Genomic DNA, 21,484 nt, shown 5'->3' on the forward strand with positions numbered 1-21,484 from the left:
CCCAGAGCTGACCAGGGAGTGTCGGCTCCCAGACTCCTCGAAAGGCATCGAAGTTGTCTGAGTCGACGGAGCCAATGGCACTGGAACAGGCCTTGGCTCTGAGGGTTCCACGATCATCAGTTCTACCTCCTCTAGCTCCGAAGACCCTGCTCGGCTCAGAGGAGGAGCAGACACAGTAAGCAAGGACGTCTTCGGCTCCGAAATCAGTTGAGTTGGAGCCGACAGCAATTTGGCTAATGCTGGGTTCTGGAGGAGCCTCTGCACCACTCGGTCCAAATCCACATCGGAGAGGCTCCTCGAAGAACGAGTCGAAGGAATCCATGAAGCCACCGATTGTAAGATTGGTGATTTCAAAACTTCGAAGACCGGCTCCGAAGAACTTGCTCGGTGCTCAGTTCCAAGGACTGTGGAACCGGCGACCGCACCTTCTCAGCCAGTTTCGGAGCAGAAGACTTCGGCTCCGAAGAAGCTTTCAAAGACTTGGATCCCTTGGAAGATCTGGAAGTCTGGCCAGCCTTTATAGGTTCACAGGCTGGTACTAGGCTATCAGCCCTAGGGCCTATACAAGCCTAGCCATAACAACTCCCTGGCTATTTCTTCCCACACTATTTACTTCCCCAGACCCCTGTCTAGCAGGGCGACTGACGTGATCCCCGGGGTGAATTTCCTTTCTCCCATCCAATCGTCAAGGTTCCGTTTGAAGAGGACCAAAGAGGCACTCTGCTTGACATGTATGGGCAATCTATTCCAGAGTCTGGGGAGTCTCTGGGTCAGGAACCTATCCCTCCAGCATGTTTAGTTTATTGTGATGACAAGGTTTAGATCCCTGGAGCGTGTGGCTCTGAGGGATTGGGATTTCTTTAAGTGTAGTATGTCCAACAGCTCTGGGTTTGACATGGCCTTGTATGTTAAGCAAAGATCGCCTCTGAGTAGACGATATGCGACAGAGTATAGCTGGAGTTTTTTAAGGTGGTCAGCGTAGGGCATCTGCTTTAGGCCTGTGATTCTTTTAGTGAGGTATTAGCCTAGCCAGTTTGTTTTGGATTTACATGTAAGTTGCGTCTACTGTGGTGCAGAGGCTCCTCCAGAATCAAGAGATTCCTAAAATTCAGGTTTTAACAAGCCTCTGTCCACTAGCTTTCTCCTGTGTTCCAACAAGACCCTGCTGCTGAACGAATGACAAATAGAACAGTCCTCCTGAAGATGGACTGCACCTAAACAGTATACGCAACTTACATGTAAATCCGTAATGGACATTTTTTGTCTGCACTTAGGGCATTCCAACCCTGACTTTTGTCTCTCCTTTTCCCTTTGGTCAGCCATAGTGTAATGAAATTAACTATAACTCTAAATATATATAACTGCCTAGACAAACCAACAAACTGGCTAGGCTAACACCACACTCTAAGATAAACAGTAAAATACTTAAAACAGCTATACTGTCTAGACAGACACACACTAGCTAGGATAGACAGTAATAATTCAAAAGCTATAACAGTAAAGATTCAGCTACAAAGAACAATATTCTCACACTGAAAGGATTACAGTTATAAGAGTTAAGAGCACTCTAAAACGGGTTAATGACTAACTGGAAAAAAAAAAAAACATGGCCAATGAAAGGCCTAAGAGCAACCGCCCTATAAACAAAGATATTTCATCAGAAAAAATTTAAGAAAGTGACTAAATACTAGTCTATGATAAACTATGACAAAAAAAAAAAATCCTATTGATATATATATATATAATAAATTTTGAAAATACTGGCCCGAGCTCCAATCTTGACCTCTGATCTGTTGTCAAGGAGATTTAGAATTTTTGGTCATGTTCAAGATTAGGTTCATTTACTTGAAGATGTAATGGCAGAGGTATCACACAAACATGGTAGACTAACTAAGATGTTAATGTTATTAAGGTATGATAAAAATTTAACATGTACAAACTTAAAAAGTCAGTGATCATCCTTATCATCATCAACCCCCTTTTTCATATCTATATATCTATATCTATCTATATCTATATATACACAGATAGATATATACAATATATGAGTGATGTGTCAAATGCCATCATCTCTCTACATTCTCAGGCACTCTCCTACCTTCTTCAGTAGTGATGCCTGAATCCTGCAGGTCCTCTCTCCCACAGTCTATCAATCTCTTGGCTAGACATCCTCATCCCCTTCTGCTTTCTTCCTATCTCTTTCAAATCTGCTTTATCCAACTATCTTCTGCTGTCCTGCATATGTGATTGAGCCACAATAATCTGTTCTCCTTGATCTTCTAAACAATTGTGGCTATTTGGTTTCTGCTTTGACATCCTCATTTCTTTATCTGCCACACAATATTCATCCTACAACCTGTCTCAGGCACTTCATCACCATCACCTCAAGCTTTGACATCTTCATTCGGACTTCCAAACTCCTCAGTCACACTTTCCAGACACTGTGAAGCAGTAAACCTTTTCCACAGTTTTCTCTTCTATTTCCATGCTAAGCTTCTTCTGATTTCCCCATTTGCTGCCATGACCACTGCTTCTTTGTCTATACTCATCTTCATCCCACAATACTTTCAGTTTTGTATTTCAATCAACTACCATTTGTTACAATTCCTGTTCAGATTCTGCTTGCAGTGCCACATCATCTGCACACATCAACTTTGCTGATTTGTCACTTTTGACCTGTTTGTTGATATAATCAATTACCAGTATGAATGTGAGTGGCTCACACCTGAACCCTAATATTCACCCACTCCCACTGGAAACTCCTCTGATATTCACTCACTCCCACTAGAAACTCCTCGGTGAGTCTGTACACTGTTCAGACCTGTGCCATTGGGTCATTGTACATGGCCTAGACTAGTTCTGTCAATGTTTTCATGACTTCAAACCACCCCAGGACTGCCTAAATCTGCTTTCAAGGGACCCTGTCATACACTTTCAAAACTAGAATGAATAGTTGCAGACTTTCGTCATCTTCATCTTCTTCTCCACTTTATGGCTAGATGCAAACATCAGATGAGTTGTACTGCATCCTGATCTGAATCTGAACTGTTAATCTCCCACCTTACTTTTTTATTTACATGTTAATATTATTATTAGTTTCACCAGCAGTGTCATGCAGTGGGACAGGACTTGGATTCCTCTGCACTGCATGCAGTTCTGAATATTCCCACTAGAATGCTTATTCTTCAGTCACCTTGGAAGTGAGAGAATATTTGTTGGTATTAATACCTACTGCAAAGAAATGGAAATCAAGACTCACTAGCAGAGGAGCATTCATGTAGTTAAGAAAATTTCACTGAATAAAATACGTAGTGGTTGCTGTGGTTATTAAAGCAGGAAGTGGAATGCTGAATAAAAAAATGAGACCTGCTACTTCCAGTTTTTTGTCTGGATATGATTATAACAAATACTCATTATATTGTTTTTCACATATGCATCTGAGCAGGAAGGACATTTCTGGAGAACATAGATTTATGTTGTTTACCACTGGTATTAGGTAATAGAAATACTGGACCCTTTTGCTAATATAGTTGTTATGCATTTGAATACTTAGAAGAGTTTACATAGGCTCCCAATAAATCTATGTGAAATATTAGCTTCCAAGTGACAAAACTGTTTCAAGTTCTGTTAGCAGTTGGTTAAATAACAATATAAGTTGAAATGATACTATAATTGTTTATACACGTACAAGTTACAAAAATATATGGAAGACTGATGAAAGGCATTTTTATCTGAATACAACTGAGGTGAATAATTTAAAAATAGACATAGCTGTTCTTTCCAACTTGTTGTGTATGTCTTGTTTTGACTTTGTAACTGAGCATATGAAGTAAAGATAAGAGTTCAGGCTTCACATTTATATCAGGGAAACTACAAGAGGTAATTCAGAAAATCCAGTGACACTCTTTGCACAATTTAATAATTCTAGGGCGGTTTTAGATCAGGCTGTTTTGCTTATAAATCAAATAAGTCTTGTCAAAGCTAAATATGGCTGCACACTGTTATACAGGTACATTAAAATATGATATAGTAAATTCCAATGGCCTAAACACTGAATCAGACTGGAAATATTGGTTACTTCTGGTAGTTTATGCATTTTACTTTTTTTTAATGTTAACTGGCAATTTGTTCTGACTGACTTTTATGTTTTGTATCATCCTTTGTATGTCAATTTCCCAATGGAAGGCTTCAAAAGCTGTGGAACCAGACTTTATTCTTAAAAGTTTTTTTTTGCAATTACTTATTTTCATACACTGTACCATGGCATCTTTTTGTAGGTACAGAAAATGTTGTGGTCTCATCTTCTACTTTAGAATTAGCAGGGTGAGAGGCATCATACTCAGCTAAATCAGGTTAGCACAGCGATGGCGAACCTATGACACGTGTCAAACGTGACACACCACGACACTTTGGATGACACACCAGTGTTCATCAACACTCAAGTTACCAACAAAACTGCCTTTGCATTCATTGCTCCTGTGAAGTGCACTGAATTATTTTGTGCCAGGAGTCAGTTCAGCAACACTGCTGCAGAGGTTAAGGAAGTTATTAACCTCAGACTGTTTCGGTATACTTTCTTGATGAAGTCTGCAAAGGGCAGTGCTGACATTTTCTCTTTGTGGTTACATTTCTGCAAAGGGCAAGTAGTCTGCATTTCTAGGAGTGTGCTGTTTTACATTCCTCTCAACTGTCCCTCTTAATCCATCCTAAAACTGGCAACTTTTTACATTTAATAAATGACAATAATTAGATTTATAGACTCCTTTTACTTCTGAAAATGCATATTATTTCATGTTCATTTTTTTCTGTCAGTGTCTCAAATTAATACTACTAGTAGTTTAAAACTGTCAATGTCTCTTATTTCTTGATTTGTCCCTGATTCTGTTGAGATTTATCCCTGATGTATTGAAAGTCAAGCTGTTTTATTTATTTTTATTTATTTATTTGTTTGTTTAATTTAATTTATGTTTTTTTTTTTGTTAGGGGTGACATGCAAGGAGAGTCAAATTCTGCATTTTCCACATTTTTGACACGCCAAACCCAAAATGTTAGCTGTCTCTGGGTTAACATGTAAATAGCAGCTACAGTCTTACTACAGCAGTTTTATATGAAGGGACACTCCTTGGTGAGTCTATGACTGTCCTTCCTTTATTCCTTTCCAGTTAGGCATATTTTCTTGGAAGGTTCTGTACTTTTAGAGTGCCCTATATGCACTTGCTGTTATGCCACTCACCAGACTAGGAAAGTGTGATATCCGTTGACCTTGACGGTAAAATCACAATCACTAAGAGAGCTTGCTTCTTACAAACTAAGAAAAAAATTAAAATATGATATCAACACTGTTTGCAAGGATATACAAGCATATATTTCTCCAACATACAGTGTACTACAGTAGTAACCACTTGAAGGAAGGACTGCTCAATCACATAGATGACACTTCCTACCCACAAAACAGGGTTTATTTATAGATCAAATGATATAGTTGGAACATATCTACTGTATCTAACAATGGGGACCACATTGGTGGGTCTATGATTCAGAACGTTCCCAAATAGCTTAAATAACCAGCAGTAAGCAGCAGAGGAATAGCCAAGAAGAAAAGCAAGGTTGAATCCTGAAGTATTGAGATACTAAAAGAGACCTGAGTTCAGGAGTCATAGTCCAAGCAAGAATACCTAATGAAATTAGGATATGGACATCATGTGACTGTAGCACAAATGTCTGCAAAAAGGACATTCTTGGAAAAAGCTCTGGAAGAATCCACACCACACCAGCAATTTCCAACATGTGAACTGCCACCTGATGGCAAGTTATAACTTAGTTTGCAATTCATTTGGTAAAGGTTTGCTTGTCAATTACTAGCGCTTTCCTCTCCACAGTGAAGTAGGTGAGCAGCTGCATTTTTTCCACTAAATCCATGTACATGATTCAGATGGAGTATGAGTTGGAAGTACATGGCCAGAGTAAAAACAATTCTTTCTCTCTTGGTTTTCTTCACTGCAAAGAAAACATGGAGATGGCTGGACTGGTATAAGGACAATTCTGGCACCACTTTTGGGAGAAAATATGGGTCAGCCCTAAAGGGACATCTGATCTTTCAGAAAATCACGGCATGTTTCCACAGATAAGACTGCCAGAAGCTGAAAGATCCTGTAAGTGAAGGTAACAGCCACGAAGAGGTATTTCCTATTAGAAGAACTTCAAAGGATCTGAACCACTAGCCTCAAATGAATGACAAGCAAGCTTGGTAGTCATGCCACTTCAGGTCCCATGGAAGAAAAGGGTTCTTCAAAGTAGGGGCAAACATGTACCAAACTTTAAAAAAATGCGTCATCAGCTGATGCTGGGTCACAGCACTATCCTCCACAAGGGTATACAAATAGTTGATACATATGCCAAGAGCACGGAGTTACTGAAACCCAAATTATACAGGTGCCTGAAGAAAGCCAGAAGGAGCTATGGGGTGCCACAGGATACCTCTCCATTCAAATGGAGAATTGCTTCCACTAAGCAGAGTATGTCTCCAGGCAGAAGTATTTTTTGTTGCTTTAATCATTTTGGACACCCAACTAAAAGGGCATCCAGGATTAGCAGATAGACAACAGCAACTGGGCCCTACAGTGGGCCCACCATAACCACAGGGGGGGCTGCCTTGGCTTGGACTGATAGGATTTTCTTTATCATCAAAAGCTTAAAAAACTGAAACACCTTTACTACTACCCATCCTATAAGACATGGAATCAGGATGAATGGAAAGAAGGCATACAGGAATATCTCTTTTCAAGGGATAAAGACCGCATCCAACTCTAACTCCTTTATGCCATACTGCTTCCAGCAGAAGAGGAGAAATATGTTTTCTTGAACAACAAAGAGGTTCATTTCTGAAATGTTCCACTTCTAGAAGACCAGAATGTGAACGGCTCTTGAAACCTTAACTCCAGGAGAAGGCTTGAGAAGCAACTCAGATACTCCACCCATAAGCTCGCTTTAGCTGGGAAGTGAGATGCTTTATGTGCATTATACCTGTCTATGGCCTAATACGAAACACTCACTACCTTCTGTTTATGGACTTCATGATGACATGTTTTTCAGACTGGATAAGTATAGGCCATGGAAGCAACTTTCTGTCTACAGCTTTCACTGCCAGGAGGATTTCTAACAGTTCCAAACGGCTGATATGGAGTACCTTCTCCAAGCAGGACAATTTCCTCTAAACCATGCAAGAGCCAGATGAGCTCCCCACTGTACCAGAAAAGCCTCTACCATTGGAACTTGTAATGGATTCTACTATAAGAAGGGGAGATTTGTCTTCAAGATTATAGAGAATGCTCACCACTCCAATGCCTGGCAAACAGGGATCTAATACGAAGAAATATTCTGTAATGTGGTGTCTCTGTAGCTACTCTCTTTTCACATTCCACTCAACAACTAGATCTTCAGGAATGGAAATACTATGAAAATCATGGCAACCATAAGGCCCCAAAAATGCAGGAGGGTCTCAGCATGGACACTCCACTATCCCCACAGGCAGGCCACCAAGGTCATGAGCTTGTGGGTCCTCTCTCCACAGGCAGAGATGACCTGCTCTGGAAAGATCCTAGCTACTTATTGATAAAGGTGATCCTCAGAAGTAAGATCAGAAAGGACCCCTCCCAATGTATAATCACTCCCTAGGCAGACTCTAGGATATCATCAATTGACAGGATGCTAGCAAGGAATCTCACAGCTGTTCCATCTGGAGGCAGTCATTTTAGTAAATGAAGAAATGAAATGTCTTCTCTTGCATGCCTTCAAAACTATGCATAATACATTGGCAAAACCCTGGGTGTGAAGTAAAAGGTAGTACTTCGTACTAAAAGTACAGCCACCAATGCCGAGTAGATGTCAACTTCTTTGTGGACCCAGACCCTAATGTGCAAAAAGATATCCATCATGTCCAGTGATAACACCTACATACCATGCAACAGTAAGGAGATGACACTTGGAGAACTGTCAACCAGAACCTGAAGTAGCATTTTGACTTACATCTGGTACATTATATGTATACAGGTACAAGAGAGTACATATTTTAAACTAGGAAAGAGACAACAGTTGTGTTACACTGAATTTTCTCCCACCCTCCTACCCTGGTGTTGTGTTTTTAAATTCAACTTTCTTTTTAGTTGCCTGCCCCTTATGTTAATTTGAACACATATTTCCTTCCCTCTCCTTCATTGGCTATTGTGAATAAGCACAAAATTAACATTTTGTGGAATCACTCCCCTTTAGCTATTTAAAGTTATTGACCATTCCACTGTATTCCATAGTGTCAGAATAAAAAGTGCCCACCCCATCCAATCTATCTTCATCTTTTAAAATTACTGTCTCTCCTCTTAGACTGCTAAAGCATAAGTTACTCCCTCTTTCATATCTAACCCTTAGGATATTAACCCCTTTTTTCCATTTTGTCTTTAAAATCTACACCATCTAGTCCAAGATCACCAATTACTGGACAGCCCACATTCTGCCTCTCAGTAATCATCATGGGATTAGTGCTTCTGTTTAGTACCTGGTGAGAGAAGGAGGATAAGGACATTGTTTCCTGGAGACTACTGACAGCGCAAAAGCCTTCTACCTGCTTCATAGGAGCCACCTGGATTGCTTCTAGTGAGAGAAGGACCAGACTGCATTGATTCTCGACTATTTCTGGTCGAGCAGTGAGTGTCTGTGCTCAATGCTAGGAGTCTAAACAAGAAACTCCACTCCCTATGAGCTCTCTTCACCCTAGAGAATGGTGAAGTCTGTGCAGTCACTGAGATATGGTTTAAAGCAGTGTACAGCACATCAGCAGTGCAAGGCTATAATGCCTTCCACACATTTATAACAGCTACAACACAAATAGGGACTAAATGTGGAGGTATCTCAATTTACATCAAAACTAAATATACCTGAAGACTGGTCAAACAGGACAATGCACTTGAGCTTCTCCATGTTCAAATCACCATAAGCAAAATACCATACCACTTCCTTGCAAGCTATAGGTCCCCCTTTACTACCCAAGAAACACATAACATGTATTTAACCTTATAGGAAACACCCATCATCCAACCCAAAATCATATTCATGGCCAATTTTAATTATCCATCTATTAACTGGGAATCATACATGACACCAAATGTGCAGGCATAGAGATTCCTGGATTTATAAACAACAAACTCCCTGGACAGGACTATCACTATGTCAACCAGAGTGCAAACATACTGAATCTGGTCCGCAGTAATACAGGAGAGTGCTGCACACCCCCTAGTATAATGGCTTCTCTGGTAAGGTCACACCACAAAATGGTCTCCTTTGAAGTAAAATTAAAACCTCAAACACCAGCTAACTCTGGAATGTTCAAGAACCATTCTAAGGTTAACATCCTACTATTAATTGATACCAGGGCAACATGTCAAGCCCCCATAAACCCTGAGAACACTGCTGCCTACACAGAACTGTTCAAAGAAACTCTATACAAGCATGTTAATAGCTGACAGAGGCAGCTGTACCCACCAGGTAGAAATACAGAATTACCTCGCAAAATAAGCCACCCTGGTGGAATCAAAACATCAACAGACCATATAACAGAAAAAAGAAAATCATAGCAAAAATTAGGAGGTGTGGCACCCAGCAAGATAAGAGCACTCTATCAAACTAAACAAACAACTCAGAGGGCAAATAAAGTCTACTAAAGCCAAAGCCAAATTTGAGGTAAATTTGGCTTCCCAGGCCACGGACAACCAGAACGCATTCTTTAGCTATGTCAGCAACCTCAAGGGCAATACACAATTGTGTGCAGAGCTCACTGTTAAAGAAGCCATCTATACTGGTCCAGGAGATACGGAAAACCTACTGGCTGACAAATTCATCTCTAACGTTACCTCTCTCCCCTCAACCTCCCCTCAGGAAATACCATCAAATATAACTCCCCATATTATCACTAGGGAACAGGTCCTCAATGCCCTCTCTAAGGCCAAGAACACTGCATCAATGGGCCCAGACAATACCCAAGGATGTCTTCTAAATAGCATGAAACATTACCTATCAGGCCCTGTGGAGCTGCTATTTAACTGCAGCCTCCAAACAGGCTTTGTGTCTCATGAATGGGTAACAGCAACAGTCAACCCTCTGCACAAAGGTGGGTCAACTATAGATACTGAAATCTACAGACCCATAAGTTTCACTATTCTCATATGGAAAGCCATGGAAAGAATTATCTTGGAAATGATAAATAATGACATAAGAAACCTCCAGACACTGGACCTGACCCAATTTAGTTTCGTCATGGGCAGGTCATGCCTACTCAACCTGGTGGACTTCTTTGAGAAGGTGACCAAAGCAATGGATAAGGGCAAAAAGGCTTACCTTGACCTGGTCAAGGCATGTGACACAATACCCCACTCTGGCATCGTTGACAAATTCAAGAGGTTAGGCATAAACCCTTATGTCACCTGGTGGACAGCCAGCTGACTCAGACAGGACCCAGTAAGTTAGAATTGGGGAGTCCACCTCCACAAAGAGCCCAGTCACAAGTGAAGTCCTTCAGAGATCAGTCCTGGGACAGCTCCTTTTTGGCATTTACATCTTTGAAGTCAAGACCAATATCAAGGGCCTCTGGCTGACTAAACCTTTGGATGTCTGCAAATTGTGCGCAGTCATAGAATCCCCCACTGATGCAAATGTTCTCCAGGAAGGGCTGACACAAATAACTTGCGTCAGAGCCATGGACTAAAACTATATGACCAAAAAAATGCATAAAAGTATCTTTCAGGAAGTCATCCACCCCTGATAACTAACATTGACAACACACCCCTAAGTGTTGACTCAGTGGTCAGGGACATGGGGGAAGACATGGACAGTAATCTAGCTTTTGACCATCACATGTCTAAAGTAGTGTGGAAATAATTCTATGTTGTGCAGCTTATAAACTAAGGTATGTCATCTAGTTCCAAGGAGGTCACTGTTCCACTGTGTTTGGCATTCATCAGACCTATAATTGAGTACAATGTCCCCTTTGGTATTTACCTAACCAGGCACATTCAACAACTGGAACGTCCACAAAGGTTCCTCACTAAAAAAATACATGGTGTAAGGAACACGTCCTGTACAGATCACCTCAAGGCCCTATCCCTGTATTCTGTCTGCAACACGCTGTTGAGGGGAGATGTATGCCTGGCACACAAGGCATTGTCAGGCCACACCCTGACTGAACTCCTGCATATCCGCAAAACAAACAGCATCACAGTTACCCGTTTTAAAGACTTAATCTTTGCCTGTGATATACACAGGACCTGCTGGAGAGACAGGTACGTATCCTTGTAATGTAAGAGTCTGAAATTGATCCATCATTTTATGTGGGATTTGCACACTGAGGTTATCATGATCGGGGTGTTAAGGGGATGGTAAATTGGGACCACTGGACTGAGACAGTCCACTGCAGAACCCTCATATAAAATCTGGGAGTAGGGGCGAGAATGATGGCTGATGCCATAAGCCCAAACAGTTTTAAAATTAGTTATGCTAGTGGAAAAGAACTGGACAGTACTTGTAATGCTGACTGCCAAAAGGATTGAAGCCTGTGTGCATCAATGTGGCTATCTGTGTTGTGGTGTTCAGGTGGCATCCGATAAATTCTATGGTCTGGGTTGGTACAACTTGCTCTTTTTTAGGTTCACTGTATTCCCCAAGTTGTGAAGTAAAGAGGAAGAGATCCCATTGGAGAATTAACAGATCCTTAGTCAGAGCAGTCAGGAGCCAATCATCTAGGTATGGGAACACTTGGAAGCCCTGCTGCCATGCATCTAGTAAACACCCACGGGACTGTGATGAGTCCAAAGGTCAGAGTTCTGAACTGGAAGTGACTGGCTCCCAACCTGAAGCAGAAACATCTCCTGGAACACCTGTGCATCTTTACATGATAGTAGGCATCTTGGAGATCAATTAAGCACATCAACTTGTCTTTTATGAGTACAGGCAAAAATGGACTGAACCGTGACCATCCGGAATTTTGTCTTTTTCCCAAATAGGTATAAATGACTTGGATCCAATGTTGGCCTTAGGTCTCCTATTTTCTTTGGAACTAAAAAGAACCTGAAGTAGCTACTGGATCCTATCTGGCCTGGTGGGACCTGCTTTTCTGATTCTGCCGTTGTAGATTCTAACTGAATCCTGCTTTTTGCCTGCAGCAATGTTAGAAATGGAACTGAGTATCCTCTGGTTAAGTGATGGCTCGCACGGTCTGATGGTGTAGGGATAAGCTCCCCCAACTGCCTCCAGTGTATGGCAGTCAGGTAACCATTCAGGAACACTGGAAGGACTTCTCTGAAAAAGGCCTGCAGAATCCTTGGTTTTGCAGACCGCCTCTGCCCCCAGGGTGACATCCATTAAAATTAACCCCTCCTCTGCCACGGTGTGTACATGTTTATGCATGTGTGTGTGTCTGTCCGAAGAAGCATCCTAGGTAGGGCTCTGCGATTTCAGGAACCACATTTTCTTGCCTCCTTATTGATTCCTAGACAAGGTTTTCGGAGGAGTGGAGACATGGATTCCAACAGCAGAAAGGGTCTTACCATCTTGTTCGCTTCTTGTCAGTGTTTTTAACTTTTGGACCAAACAAGGTGGTACCATCTAAGGGGACATTGGTGAAGGATGTCTTAAAGCCCTTAGTAAAAATCACATAGCTGCATCCAGGCATGGGGGCGTATGGCTATGCCAGTACCCATTGTTCTGGCTAAATACATCTGAGGTTGGGTCAGATCTGAATAAGATTAGAGGACCTCTTCTCTCAGCCATGACAGGACCTATTGGAAGCTCTCAAAGGCTGTAGAAGAGATAAGATTTCAATCGAGTCGAGAGAGCCTGGGTCATAAACAGAGCTGAAGTGGAAGGCACTGCCAGCACAGACTTACGGAGCTCTGGAAATATTCAACTCTAAGGGCTTTGGTTCATGAGGATTGACCTGCAATGGAGTCAAAAAGGGAGTAGTCAATGATAATGTTCTTGACTCTATCAGAGGGGATGGAGTTAGGAGGACCCCTAAGTGTATCTGCGTCTGAAGGAACCTCCATATCATTCTATCAATGTTGGCTTCAGTAAGACTCCTAGAAGAACAGCAGACCTGAAAGAAGCAATTGAAACAGCCCTGGATCACTACTGCAGAATTGGGGAATGAAGTCAAGGACTGACTGGATCTGGAGAAAGGAATTAAGGTGGAGATGGAGAACAGAACAAAGGCTATGGGACCCACTGAGGTTTTGTGGCCCAGGGAATGTTTCTTGGGTCTCTCAATGCCCCTCTCAGCAATCTTACTGCCTTGAATGGCATCCTTTGACTTTGACGCTTCCTTATCTTTTTCTAGAAGGAGACTCTTTAAAATCGACTTGGCTCTTCTGCTCTGAAAAGCTTTGTGGTCAATGAAGCACTGGCTTCACATTCTGTTTCTAGGTGTGCTGCTCCCAAACAGTACACATAAAGGGAGTGAGGGTCTTGAGAGGGAATTTTGTGGCCACATTTACCACACTTAAAAACTTTTGTCTGCCATCAGAAAAACCTGTCAAAAACTCTGCAAAAGTTCTGTAACAGAAACTACTCAAACCTACAATTTAACAACCTACTCTAATAAGAAAATAACCAGTTGTACAAGTATCCTACTATAGAAAATATTTAACAAATAAGATGCTATGTTAATACAACAGAGTAAGACAAATGGAATTACCAATAATGGAGGAAAAAAACAAGCCAACAGCAACTAAGAAAAACAATTAATTGGTCTAGGTAAGTGAAAGTGAAAAATGTTTCTCCAGTGAAGAGATCAGAGTTTCTGTGACCATTTGGTTGAAGTGGCAAGAGATTTAAGTAATTTGACAGTGGTGAGAGAATTATGGGTAGAGGAGGAGTCAGAGCCCTGGATCCAAAGGTTTGAAGGTGCTGAGACCGGATCTGAGATGGATTCAAATCACAGACGGCTGAATTAGATGAAAATGAAAAACAGACATCAGATCCACTGTTCCTTTATCATGGTCCTCAAGGCTGCAACTGACTTGTATGATTCATCACACAACATGCATACCTCATTGAAAGTCAGGATTGCTACAACCCTACATGAAAAGTTTGTCTCCTGGGAAACTTAGCAGGAGGAAATACTTGATCTCCCTTGTCATTCTGTGAGTGGGCTTCTACTTGGTGCAGTGAACTACCCTAGAATAAGTGGAGGAAGATAGGGAGGAACATTACAGAGATCGTCATCAACAAGGATCAGTGCCCATTTCATCTTCTTCAGCTTTTTAATGAGGTCCTCAGAAGCCTCCTCAAAGAGAACTTCTTCCAAGAAAGCCTGCCTCAGTTCAATCATACAGGAGGATAGCCTAGGCCAGCTCCTCCAGTATAGACAGATTCCAGACTCTGCAGTCCAAGCTTCAGTCAAAATCCAATGAGCCATAAAAACAGATATTTTCTACAGACTCTCTGAACCCAAAATCAGGGAGCTACAAAAGCAGCCCAGGCTACAAGCCAGATGACCTATGACAGACAAGGGACCCAGGAGCTGCAAAAGTTGACCAGGGAGGGAGAATAATGATAAGGAACTGCCTGCTCACCTCTCTCTGGGTGTGAGGGTTGGGGCATGAGTCTTAATAGCATCCAATCCCTTTATCATCCTTCAAGGAGACAAAAGGACAAAAGGAGTAGCTTTGACTTGTAAATGGGGTAGTGCTGCTTAAAGTCTTACATAACCCACAGAAGAGGCAGTGCCCACAAACCTCCACTGCACATTCATACCTTGGGTGTTATCATGCATGTATGGGGAGATACAGTATATACTGAATATAAAAATTTCACATAGTTCCCTGGGAGACTGGCATGCAGACTGGGTGATTCAGATGGCTGACAGGCATATGGGAGTATAAAAAAAGGCTTTTCTAAAGGAATGGAGCTGGCTCAGGTTAAAAAGATAGTTCTGAGTCTTGACACTCAGGGTGGCAAAAAAAGAACATTCTTTTGATCATCCTTGACAAGGTAAAAAAAGTACATATGGGAATCAGTCATAGGATGTTTAGTTACAGCATCACTCTACACACTCTAGTCTGTTGGACTTTAGACAGGATGTAAGCCTTGTCCAAAGCAAAAGCAGCATAGCCTAGATGGTTCCAGGATACATAATACAGAATCAGATTACCATATATAAGGCTGTGCACTTACCCACCTGTGAAGACACTTCTCACCAGCTGTTGAATAAAGTCAGAATCTCCAAAGAAATGATTCCCAGGGGTCCAGAGATGCAGAAGTAACTGTAGCAGTCACTGCAACTCTAACCACCAAGCCTGCTTCAGTTAAAGGGAGGTAAAACAAGCAGATTTCCAAAGCTAAAGTTTAACCACTAAGCTTTCACTGGATGACCCAATAGTTCACTTTACAGAGAGGCCAGCTACCAAACTGCCCCAGATACTGCAGCATGGGTTCAATGTTGGAGCCTTGGCTCTCATTCAAGGTGTGGTACCTGGGGTAATGTCTCTTTTGGCACCTTCAACGCTGTCAGCTGATGAAAGGAGCAAGATGATTGCTCACTAGATGTGGAACAGCACACAGTGAGACTAGAATGCGAGTCCATATAGGGGATAACGTTATTAAGGATTTAGATAATGTCTGCCCTCCATTCCTCTTAGCCTCTCTCTATTCTCTCATTTATATCCAGGATCACACAAGACCCTCCAGCTGACTCCCTGGCTTGCCACCCTGTAACACTGCTATCTTATGAGAGGTGATGCACATTTTCATTTCTTGCATCTTCTTCTACTGGTAGTCAAGAGTGAAGTGCTGGTCTAGTAATACTCCTTCACATTGCTCTCTTCTGCCAGACAGTAAAGACAGTGCATGTGCAAGTCCTGGCTTGTGATATGGTGACTGTAGGAACACCATTTTTCCTAGGTACTTTATATCCTCGCACCCGACAACCATCAGGCCTTCCCCAAATGGTCAGTCCCCATCTGCCCTCCCATTAGGTATCCCCAGTATGGAGGAGATGACAGCTGTCCAGGCAGAACATCATCCAGTCAGCCATGATGGTTGCTTATGCTCTCACCTACATCCTGGCAAAGATGACATATTATTTATGTCTTAACCCCTTCCCTGCAAGGGGGGGATGTGTGACTTTTATCATCATGGGGCTCACAACACTCTCACTGACATGAATGCAAGATCCCATGTATTCATGGTAAGAGCTACCTCCGAAGTTCTGAAGTAGATCAGTGATCAAATACCTACCATATGCCATCCCTAGAGTTGTCACCCTTCTTCCAAGGGATTTTAGCACTGGACAGCCCCAGTTAATCCCCCTTCTTGGACAAGCATGCCCAACATTTCCACACCAACTCCAATGCCCAAGTTGCACTCTGGTTTCTGGGATGTAGTCAGGACTTCACATCTCTATGTCAATGGTGCTGGCCATTGGAAAGTCAACATTTTATGTCTGTTATAACTGACATCTTGTCTATGTAAGTATCAGGAAAAGAGTTACATAGCACAGCAGTTAGGCGCTCTCACATGATAAGCAATGTCACGATGAATTTTCTCCCCACATTATGGGAGATAGAGTCTATAAGCATTTTGTGCCATGATCAGAATTACAAAAGAGGAAATCTCAAAAGTTACATACTACAAGGGGCCTCTGAAGTCACATGTTACAGTTAAATTTAATGTAATAACTTATACTTGTAATAATGCAAGCACAGAGTAACTATATAAAATGTATAGACTGCAAATACAAAGGAGAACTGAAACTATGTATTACAACAGGCTTCATCCTGTAGTCTTCAGTTCATTCATCAGTCTCTATTTATACACTGTGTAACCTCAAGCAGGTCACTGTGCTCCTATATGTTTCCTGGAAAGGAGTACTTCTAACTACTAGGTTTACCTGGTCATCAAACAAACAGCACAACAATAAATAAATAGCAGAAGAGTTATAAGGAACAGTGTGAGAACTAAAACTCAAATCTAAAAGGGGCAGTGGTAGGTGTATCCACATTTCTGCAAAACTCTCTTAAAGAACTACAATTAATAAATTATTCTTATAATAAGCACTAACCTTCTTTGGTGAGGGCTCTTGCAGCAGTATAAAAACTGTGAAAAATCCCCAAGCAGTTAGGAAAGACTAATCTATGGCAGTGGACAGCTAGGTAGCTCCAATGCTGCTTCTAGACTTCATATCTAACTTGCATTGCTTGAAAAATGTTTACATCTGTCCATGATCCAACCTAATCATGCCAGAAACAGAAGACAATTTAAAATATGCAGTAAAGAAGGAACAATCTTCCTTTATTTTCCTGTTTTGGGATGAGCAAAGACTACATTGCTGTATTTTATGAAACAATTTAAATTATTTTAGGCACAAAAGATGCATTACCTCTTTGAGCTACCTTATCTCTGTGAAAAGCTGTATAAGGTTTGCTAGACATTTGGCTTGTTGGTCTAGGGGTATGATTCTCACTTTGAGTGGTCTTTGGGTTCAAATCCTGGATGAGCCCTTTCTGTTTAGTGAGAGATTGGCATAATGGTTAAGGTGTTTACCTGACAGACAGAAAGTGCAAGGTTTGATTCTCAGATTGTATAATTGGTTAGGCTTAATATAGTCTATGAGGGCAGTTGGCCTAAGCCAAATGTGATTATTTGCTGGGTGTGGCGTACGCCTAGACATCTCTCTAGCAAAGTTTAATATCTCTAAGAACTTTTCACAATTAAAGAAACAAATCTGCAGAAGTTGATTGAAACTGTACCAGTGTCAGCTTTTCTAGCCAAAGGCTAAATTGCCAAACAAGAGAAACTGTGTGCTGTAGATGCTTTGAATGCAAACCACCCTTTAAGATAATTTAAATGCAGTGTCCTCAGAGACTTGTAGAAATGTCAGAGAGGTAAGAACAGACTGTAGAAAGATGCAAAATGACAGAAGAGTAAGGCAGGCCTGTGTTACATATGTGATTTAGTTAATCCACTAGTTCTGAAAAACTAGAGATGATCTGTAGTCAACAGACTGCTTGACTGTCTGACAAATTATTTTCCATTTATTCGCATACATCTTTCTTGTCAAGGCCTACCAGTTTCATTGAAAGTGTGAATCATGCTAGTTATGAAACAAATGAACTGTCTGAAATAAAGTATAAATCCTTTGGACAGAAAGGATGATGGTCCTGAGGAATGGAAGAAGTAATGAAGCTTGTCGCCGAAGCAAAAACAGTTTTGCACAGGGGTACAGGAAGACCAGGACATAATTTTAGTTGCAGCACAAATTAAGTGTGTTTACCCTGATCAGTGGGAGATATACAAATTAAGTTGATTTTTATTTTAGCCCTAAGCAGCACATCCTGAATCCAAAGGAAGGAGATATCAATCTTTAAGGATCTAGTATGAGGGTAAAGGAAACAAAACTCTGAAGCCTATATTTAACTGGAAGGAACATCATAATAGATTCCTTTGATGTGCCCTCAAGTCTAAGTAATTATTCTCACGCCCTTCCTCCTATATGAAGACAGCAACCTTGACCAGACCACCTGATTCTAAATTGTCTGATACTGATTGCTTAAATTGCAATAGTGTTAAAAATTGTTTATTAGAGTGTTTTAAATTAACACCTGAAGCTTATAGAAAAATTCCCCTCATTCAGTATATCGTGAGTCTGGAAATTATGAACTCTAACAGCTAATGAAATAGTTTATCAACAGGTCTGACATATCCCTATAGAAATTTTGAGTTGCCAGTGTGCTAGATTGTGCAAATTCATAGACTCTACTTAATCAATTAGATAAACAAGAAATAACCCTACAAAAGTGGCCATTCTTATTAGGGGCAGAGGGTCAGTCAGGTTCAATGACACCAAATGTATAACAGGATCATAGGAAGTTACAAAGCTACTGGCCCTGAGGCCCTTATAAGCCTAGCCAAGAGTTTAGCACATGTTTAGACAAGTCAGCACCCAAAGCCCCTGTCCAGCAAGGATACAGGTGGAATCACAGGGGTGTATTTTCTGTTTCCCATCCAGTTATCCAGGTTGCGCTTAAAAAGGGATAATGAGGTACTCTGCTTGACATGGAGAGGGAATCTATTCCACAGATGGGGGAGTCTCTGGGACACAAATCTGTCCTGCCAGCAAGTCCTATTGATGTCACAGACCAGGTTGAGGTCGCGCGTGCAGGTTACTCGAGTGGAGCTTGACTTGCGGATATGCAGCAGTCCCATCAAGGCGGGGTCTGAGACTGCTTTATATGCCAGACAGAGGTCATCTCTGAGGAGTCTGTATGAAACCGAGTGGACAGACAGGGCTTTTAGCCTATGTGTGTAGGGTAAATGTTTGAGGCCCTGGATTCTCCTGGTGAGGAACCTCTGTGATCTCTCCAGCTGCTTCATGTGTTTTGCGAGGTACATGCTGAAAGGGGCATTTTACTCAATAATTGGCCTTATAAGGGAAGAATACAGGGATGTTATGACCTCCTTGTCCCCGGATGAGATACCCTTACTTATGAGGTGCGCCATATAGAAAGCTTTCCGTACAATGGAAGCAACATGGTGGTCAAAAGTCAGGTTGCTATCAACCTGGGTGCCCAAATCCCTCATGACTGATTGCATGCTTAGGACCTTGTTATTAATGTGATAATATATGGGGACGTCACTCTCCCCAAAGGGGATGATGATGCATTTTCTGGCATTCAGCCTGAAGCCATGTTTCCTGTTAATAGCCACCCCTGTTAAAATGCCAGGTTTTTGTGATATAAAAAAATGAGACCACAATAAATAATTTAAAAACTTTTCCCACCTTTAATGTGACGTATAACCTGTACAATTCAATTGAAAAACAAACAATTCTTTTAGGGGAAAAAATATAAAAAAGAAAAAACGTACCATACTCAAGTTGCATAAGTGTGCACACCCTTAAATTAATATTTTGTTTTGTGTGCACACCCTTAAACTAATTTATTTATTTATTTTATTTATTTTACATTTGTTGACCAGGCTGGTCTAACTGGATATATTTCCATTTTCAGTAGAGGCCCAGGGAGAAAAGCTCCAACATAGCACAAACTGTAATATGCAATTGTATATAAAAAAAAGTAACAAAAAAGTAAAAGGTATATACAATCAACAGAAGGTATACTCAAAATAAAAATACTAAGTAGGTGAATAATATAACAGTCATGTGATTGTTTGATAAGAGAGATACACTAAAGTTCATTGTTAGTTAACATAAACACTTGTGGTTATAAGTTTTCAGAGACCTCCTAATACTTTTGATGAAGCACCTTTTGATTTAACTGCAGCATTCAGTCTTCTTGGGTACACGCCTGCCATCAATTAAAGAGACTCTGATTAACCCCAAATAAAGTTCAGCTGTTCTAGTTGGATTTTTCTGACATTTGCCTACTACAGCAAAAGCCATGGTTCACGGAGTCAGAGAAGGGTACGAAAAAATTTCCACAGCAATGGATATACCATGGAACACAGTGAAGACAGTCATCAAAAAGTGGAGGAAATATGGGATAACAGTGACGTTGCAAATAACTGGATGTCCCTCCAAAACTGATGAAAAGACAAGACGAAAACTGGTCAGGCAGGTTGCCAAGAGACCTACAGCAACAATGAAGGAGCTGCAGGAATTTCTGGTAAGTACTGGTTGTGTACTACATGTGACAACAATCTCCCGTATTCTCCATATGTCTGGACTATGAGGTAGGGTTGTAAGATGGAAGCCTTTTCTTACACAGAAAAACATCCAGGCCTGACTAAAATTTGCAAAACAATACATCAAGTCACCCAAAAGGATGTGGGGAAAATGTGTTATGGTCTGATGAGACCAAGGTTGAACTTTTTGGCCACAATTCCAAAAGGTATGTTTGGAGCAAAAACAACACTTCACATCACCAAAAGAACACCATCCCCACGGTGAAGCATGGTGGTGGCAGTATCATGCTTTGAGGTTGCTTTTCTTCAGCTGGAACTGAGGCTTTAGTCAACGTGGAGGGAATTATGAACAGTTCCAAATATCAGTCATTTTTGGTCCACAACCATAAAACATTTGCATAATTGCACTGTATATTCCTCCAGGAAACAACATACCAATATTAGAAAACATACTTGCCTGGACTTCTCAAAATATAGATAACGAAACCATCATTCTAGGTGATGTAAACATTGATTGGCTAGACATAGGCCACAACAACCCCTCAAAAACATAAATCTTTGCAACTTCTCCTAACTAATTGAAGACATCACCAGACCTCACAAGAATAACAACTGGGGCTCCACAACAGACTGGATATTAGTGTCCCTCCCTTTCAATGTCATCACTGCAGGCATACTACTTAATACCATTAGTGACCACTACCTAGCATATATCATACGCAAAACTACTCCAACCCCAGGCCAACACCAATACAAATCGACTAGAAATTTTACTAAGTTCCAGTCATCCATATTTAATGAAACC

General features: G+C 41.1%; 1 protein-coding gene across 9 annotated transcripts in view; it reads right to left on the reverse strand.

The window, feature by feature from the left end:
- The window catches only part of MAPT (microtubule associated protein tau), a 1,213,302-nt gene that overhangs the window by 389,850 nt on the left and 801,968 nt on the right, over positions 1–21,484 (reverse strand). The window lies entirely within an intron of this gene.

The sequence above is a fragment of the Protopterus annectens genome, chromosome 13.part0 (genome assembly GCF_019279795.1).
Source record: "Protopterus annectens isolate FY-2018-M chromosome 13.part0, PAN1.0, whole genome shotgun sequence".
Taxonomy (NCBI): domain Eukaryota; kingdom Metazoa; phylum Chordata; order Ceratodontiformes; family Protopteridae; genus Protopterus; species Protopterus annectens.